We start from the raw sequence: 6,127 nt of genomic DNA, 5'->3' as shown, positions 1-6,127 counted from the left end.
ACTGTCTTCTGGGATTCATTTTGCTTGGGACTCTGCGAGCATCTTGGATTTGTGTGATTTTTTTCTTCTTTATTTCAGGAAAGTTTTCTGTCATTATTTCTTGAAATACTTTTTCCATGTCTACCTCAGTTTCCTTTCCTTCTGGAACCCCTATTATTCGAATATTATTTTGTTTTGTATTGTCCCAAAGCTCCCGTAGGCTCTCCTCCTGCTTTTTAATCTTTTTTTCTAGAAGTTGCTCTACTTGGGTATTTTTTTCCATCTTATCTTCTAGCTCACTGATGCGGTCCTCTGCTTCATCTAGTCTACTCTTGATGCTTTCTATTGAGTTCTTCATGGTAGCGATGTCATTTTTCATTTCCTCTTGGTTCTTCTTCAGTTCCTCATGGCTCTTCTTCAGTTCCTCATGGTTCTTCCTCATTTCTTCTTGGCTATTGTCAAATTTCTCTTCCATTCTTTTTAGCCATCCTACGATCATTACTCTGAATTCTTGCTCTGGTAGGCTGCTTGCCTCTGACTCGTTTACTTCCTTTTCTGGTGATGCCTGCTTTTCTTTCACGTGCGGACTATGTTTTTGTCTCCCCATGGCCTCTCTTTTCAGGATGTCTGGTTATGTGGTGTTCCTTCTCCTTTCCGTGGGTGACCGAAGAGCTCCCTTGAATCCACGGGTCTGCGCCGATTCGGGCTTCTCAGCTGCTTGATGGACCTCTCCGTTGGTGTTTTCCAGGCCTCAGAGAAGCTACTCCTTTCCTGGTAAGGTGGCGGAGCCTCCGAGCCGCAGCCCTCAGCTCGCCGCCACCTCCGCCGCCGCCGCGGCAGTGCTGGCCACCAGGCCAGGAAATCCTGTCCAGCGGACAGCTCCCTACCTTCCTTGAGAACTCCGCTGCCCCTCAGCTGCCAATCAACATTCCCTGAGCTGCTCAGAGGCTACTTTTGTCTGTTCTGGGACCAGAGTCAGAACAAGTCCGACTGTTCAGTCGCCATCTTCAAGCTCCGCCTCCTGGTCATTTTTTTCTTATCCATTCAGCTACCCTGTCTTTTCATTGGGGCATTTAATTAATTTAATTTAAAGTTATTATTGATAGGTACTTGTTTGTCTCTAATTTTATTTTCTATGCCGTGTTCCTTCTTCATTTCCTATTTGTTCTTTTTACAACATACCCTTTAGCACTTCTTGCATTGCTGGTTTGGTGGTGATAAACTTCCTTCTTCCTTTTTCGTTTGTGAAGCTCCTGATTTCACCCTCAATTTTTAGTTATAGCCTCGTTGGGTACAGTATTCTTGGATTCAGTCCCTTCCTTTGCATGACTTTTTATATTTCATTCCATTCCCTTCTGTCCTGATGTGTTTCTTTTGAGGAATCAGTCGCTATCTGATGGGGGATCCTTTGTAGATAACTTTCTGTCTCTCTCTGGCCGCTTTTAAGATTCTCACTTTGTCCATGGTGTTTTCCAATTTATTAGTAATATATTGTGCTTTGGCCTTGAGCTTTTGAGGTTCATTTTGTTTAGGTCTCTGTGAGCTTCTTGGATTTATGTGGGTTTTTCCTTCCCTATATCAGGGTAGTTTTCTGTCATTATTTCTTCAAACAGGTTTTCTATTCCTTTCTCAGTTTCCTCTCCTTCTGGCACCTCTATTTTGCAGATATTGTTTCATTTCATGGTCTCCCAAAGTTCCTTTTGGATCTCCTCTTGTTTCTTTTAAGCTTTTTTTCTAGACACTTCTCTACTTGGGTATTTTTTCCTGCCTTGTCTTCTAGATCACTGATGCGGTCCTCTACTTCTTCTAGTCTACTGTTGATGTTTTCTATTGAGTTTTTATACCATTGATGTCTTTTTTCATTTCTTCTTTGTTCTTCCTCATTTCTCTTGGTTCTTACACAGTGTTGAATTTGTGTTCCAACCTTTTTAGCAACCTTATGACCATTTATCTGAATTCTTTCTCTGACATGTTTCTTGCCTCCATTTCATTTATTTCCTTTTCTGGTGATGCCTCCCTTTCTTCCCTATGGGGGTCATTTCTTTGTCTCCCCATGATCTCTACTCTCCAGGTTTCTGGTTATATATTAGGTCTAGTAATAATTAATGTCGTTTTATAATACTTTTTAAAATCGAATTTATTTAAACAATACAACAAAATTTAATCAACAATATAGTTGTCGTTGTTTTCTAATACTTGTGCCCAAACGCTCAGGAAGCATTTTAATCCCTCTGTTGTAAAATTCTTGTGATTTTGATGCAAAAAATTCGGTCAATGCATTTTTGAGGCACTCTTCATTATTAACTTTTTTTCCAAGAAGAAGGTTTTGCAAAGAACGAAACAAATGGTAATCAGAAGGGGCAATATCAGGAGAATATGCAGGTTGAGGGAGAACTTCCCATTCCAACTGGCGCAATTTTTCAGCAGTGATTCTTACAGTATGCGGTCGTGCGTTATCGTGGTGAAGAATTACGCCCTTCCGATTAATCAGCGCGGGTTCTTTTTCTCTTAAAGCTTGGGCTAACCTTTCCAATTGGGCACTATACACTGCACTTGTAATGGTTTGGTTAGATGGTAAAAGTTCATAATGAAGAATTCCTTTAAAATTCCACCAAACACACAACATCACTTATTTTGCATGCAAATCAGGTTTTGACGTGGGCTGCGGAGCTTCATTTTTGTCCAAACATTGAGGCCGCCTTTTCAAATGAACATACAGCACCCATTGTTCATCTCCGGTAACAATTTGCTCTAAAAACGGCAAATGGTTTTGACGAGAGAGGAGCGAACTGCAAATTGTGACTCTTTGATTACGGTTGTTGTTGGTCAACTCATGAGGAACCCATTTTCCAAACTTTTGGACTTTGCCAAGTGCACGCAATTGATTGGAAATTGTCTTTTGTGAACAATTTAAAGTTGTCGCAAGCTCTTGTTGGGTAATTTGAGGATTTTGCACCAAAAGAGCTTGAAGAGCTTCTTGATCAAAATTGGACACACGGCCTCGACCACTCTTGTCATCTAACGAAAAATTTCCCTCGCGAAATTTCTCAAACCAACGCTGGCATTTTCTGGTGCTAACTGCATCTTGACCAAGAGCACTACAGATGTTTTTTGCAGCCTCACTTGCTTTTCTTCCTAATTGGAACTCGTAAAGCATGCAGTGCCGAATATGCTCTTCATCCGCCATCTTCTTAGCCCTAGTTTTGCAACAAAAACCAAACCAAACACAAACTTTTTCAAGCAAAACTTGTTAATTGCACTTCACACATTCTGTAGATACCACGTGTTTGAAGGTTATGTCAATACAAGTCAACGCCAAGCAAGATTTTAAACGAATGTTGAAAAACGACATTAATTATTACTAGACCCGATAGCTCTCTCTCCTGTGTTGAATTAAAGGCATAAAATACAAAACAACAAGGCACAATGCACAAGGAGCTGAACACAAATGTTTTAATGATACTAATAACCCCAAATAAAGGTGACCACCAGAAAAAGAGAATTAGGGTATTAAAAAGAAACAGTGCAAAAATGATATTTAGAAAAGAAAAAAATGTAAGACAAAAGAAAGTGTATGAAAAAGGAAGAAAGAACTATTTATACGGCTAGAAAACTCCAATGTAACAACAACTAATCCAAAAAAAAAAATGCAAGCAACTAACACTCAGATATGAATGCAACCTACAAACAACAACTGATAGCAAGCAAGGAGAGGAAAATCCAAAGCAGAGAGGGAGAGAGAGAGAGAGAGAGAGAGAGAGAGAGAGAGAGAGAGAGAGAGAGGGAGAGAGAGAGAAACAATCACACAAACAAACAAAAACACCAATCTGATCAACAATTAAACTAACAATAACAATAGGACACAATGAAAGAAGGCCAAAAGAAAATAAAAAAAATTAAAAACAAAACAAAAAAACAAACATAAAATGGAAGGAGAAAATATTTGGATAGTGAAGAGAAGAGAGAAGTGTATATGGATTTGGAGGAGGGGTTGGAAATCCTATATAATAAAGAGGTAATATGCAAATTGACTATTACGCCCTTGCACAAGATGGCTGCCCCATGTGGTTACAAGATGGCCACTCCAGTGTGGTCACAATATGGCCACACCCATGTGGTCACAAGATGGCCACCACAAGATGGCTGGCAGGGAAGGGAAATTGTGGGCAATCAGGCCAACAGGGGAGGGCTCTTAGTGGTGACCAAGTTGGCAGGGGAGGGCAGTTGGGGGTAACTGGGCTGGCAGAGGAATGGTTAGGGGGTGATCAGGCTGGTAGGCAGGTGAGCAGTTGGTCACCAGAAATCTCTCTTGTGAGAGGGATGTCCAACTGCTGGATTATGCCCTATTAAAGGGTCCCATATTGGAGAGGGTGCTGGCTGGACTGAAAGACAACTCCCCACTTTATGAATGTTGTGCACCAGATGCCTAGTTAGATATATAATAGGATGAATTTTTAACAGGGGTAAAAAGAAGGAATAGAAAAAATCTAAAGCAGGATTAGGATAAGAGACACAATACAACAAAAGGGGAAAAGTGAGCAAGAGTGTCTTGGCATAAAGGAGAGTTGAGATATAGTAAAATGATGCTAAAGGAAAAATGAAAATAGAATGTAGAACACTAATTCCAAAATAATATAAAGACAAAATAAAATGAAACTTTAAAAAAAGGTGAAATAATAGTAGTAATGATACTGATTAAAAATAAAAATATAATAATTAAAAAAGTAAAATCAACTAGAAAAAAATTACTTTCTTAAGTAAACGACAAAAAATAAAAATGTGCAGTAGTGAAGGTCATTCACTTCCTCTACTCTTCTATTTTGTACACCTGTTTCCTGTCAGGTAGTAAGGACAGTATTAAAGTTCCCTGTATTCCACAGCTTCTCTGTGTCGTAAGCCACAATCTTGTTTTCAAGCAGGCAGTATTTCTTTGTTACTCAGTGTGCCTGTGTTTGTATTTACACAAGAATCAGTTTGTGATCAACCCCTGGATGGCATTATTTCTGTATTGACATCCGGGGTTATAAGTCCTCTCTATCCAGTATTAAGAATTTGTTTTCTCTGCTGCATTCAATATTGGTTTGGGGGTATGGACTGCCCCAGAGCTGGTTTTCTGATAATTTCTCCCCATTTTGATCCCCAGGTTCCAAAAAAAAACTTTTCCCAGCAGTCTCTGAGAGTGTTTTTAATTGGGCGATCCTATGTATTGGGCTTAGTAATCAAAAGCAATAATTTAAAGAGAAAAAAAAGAGACCGTGTAAGTGCACAAACTTGCAACTTTTTATCTCTGGCACTGGGCGCAACTGTGTTCATGTCTCTGTGCAAGTGTTTTTCCCCTGGCACAGTGCAGCTGATTTACTGGTAAAGCTTTAGGCTGCCTTTTTGTGCTCAGCCCAGCTATGGGTTGATTTCTAGAGTTCCCTTCTGTAGGCAGCCCTGTGGACCCCCTTCCTCATTCACACACTATTCTGGCCCCAATGTCCACAGATTTTGTGGGGCACAGTCTTCCTTTTAACCTCTAGATCCTGGTGAATTCATTTCTCCCTTCAGCCTGGATCACAGACCTCACCTTTCTCTGGGCAAAATATGACCTCTATGTGAGGCAGTGCAGAGCTTGTCTGGTTCAACATATTTGTGCTGCTTGAGTCCTTGTGTTTGTGAGTTTGCTGCTGATTCCTGGGTGTTGTGGTTATAGGGTCCCAAGAGGCACCTGATTCTTACCGATTGAAGGTAAGGCTAGGCTTCTGATCACAGCCACTATCCCCTTTAAGATGGCATTTTCTCTGAGGCAGAACCGGTCGCTCCAGGAGAGATTTCACCAACAGTGGAGACTGCATGGTCAGGGGAACCCATCTGGGAGTCCCTAACATTCCCTTGGAATATAGTGGTCCCTCACTCACAAATAGACACTCCCGCTACGTCCACCCACTCTCCTTTCATTCCCTCACTCACACACTATCTTGCAGCCTGCCTTCCTGTCAGCAGCCATCTTCATATTTCTAAGTCAGAGATTATTCTCCCACCAGCTTGGCTGATGCTGCCATCACCTTTTTTATCCAACTCCAAGGCCACTGGGCATATTGTGGTTAGATGAACATGCTTCAATTTGGGTCCCATCAGGCGATTCTTTTGTGCAGTAACCCTTAAT

This window comes from Pipistrellus kuhlii, unplaced genomic scaffold, assembly GCF_014108245.1.
Source record: "Pipistrellus kuhlii isolate mPipKuh1 unplaced genomic scaffold, mPipKuh1.p scaffold_m20_p_40, whole genome shotgun sequence".
Taxonomy (NCBI): domain Eukaryota; kingdom Metazoa; phylum Chordata; class Mammalia; order Chiroptera; family Vespertilionidae; genus Pipistrellus; species Pipistrellus kuhlii.
This window is presented reverse-complemented; position numbering follows the sequence as displayed.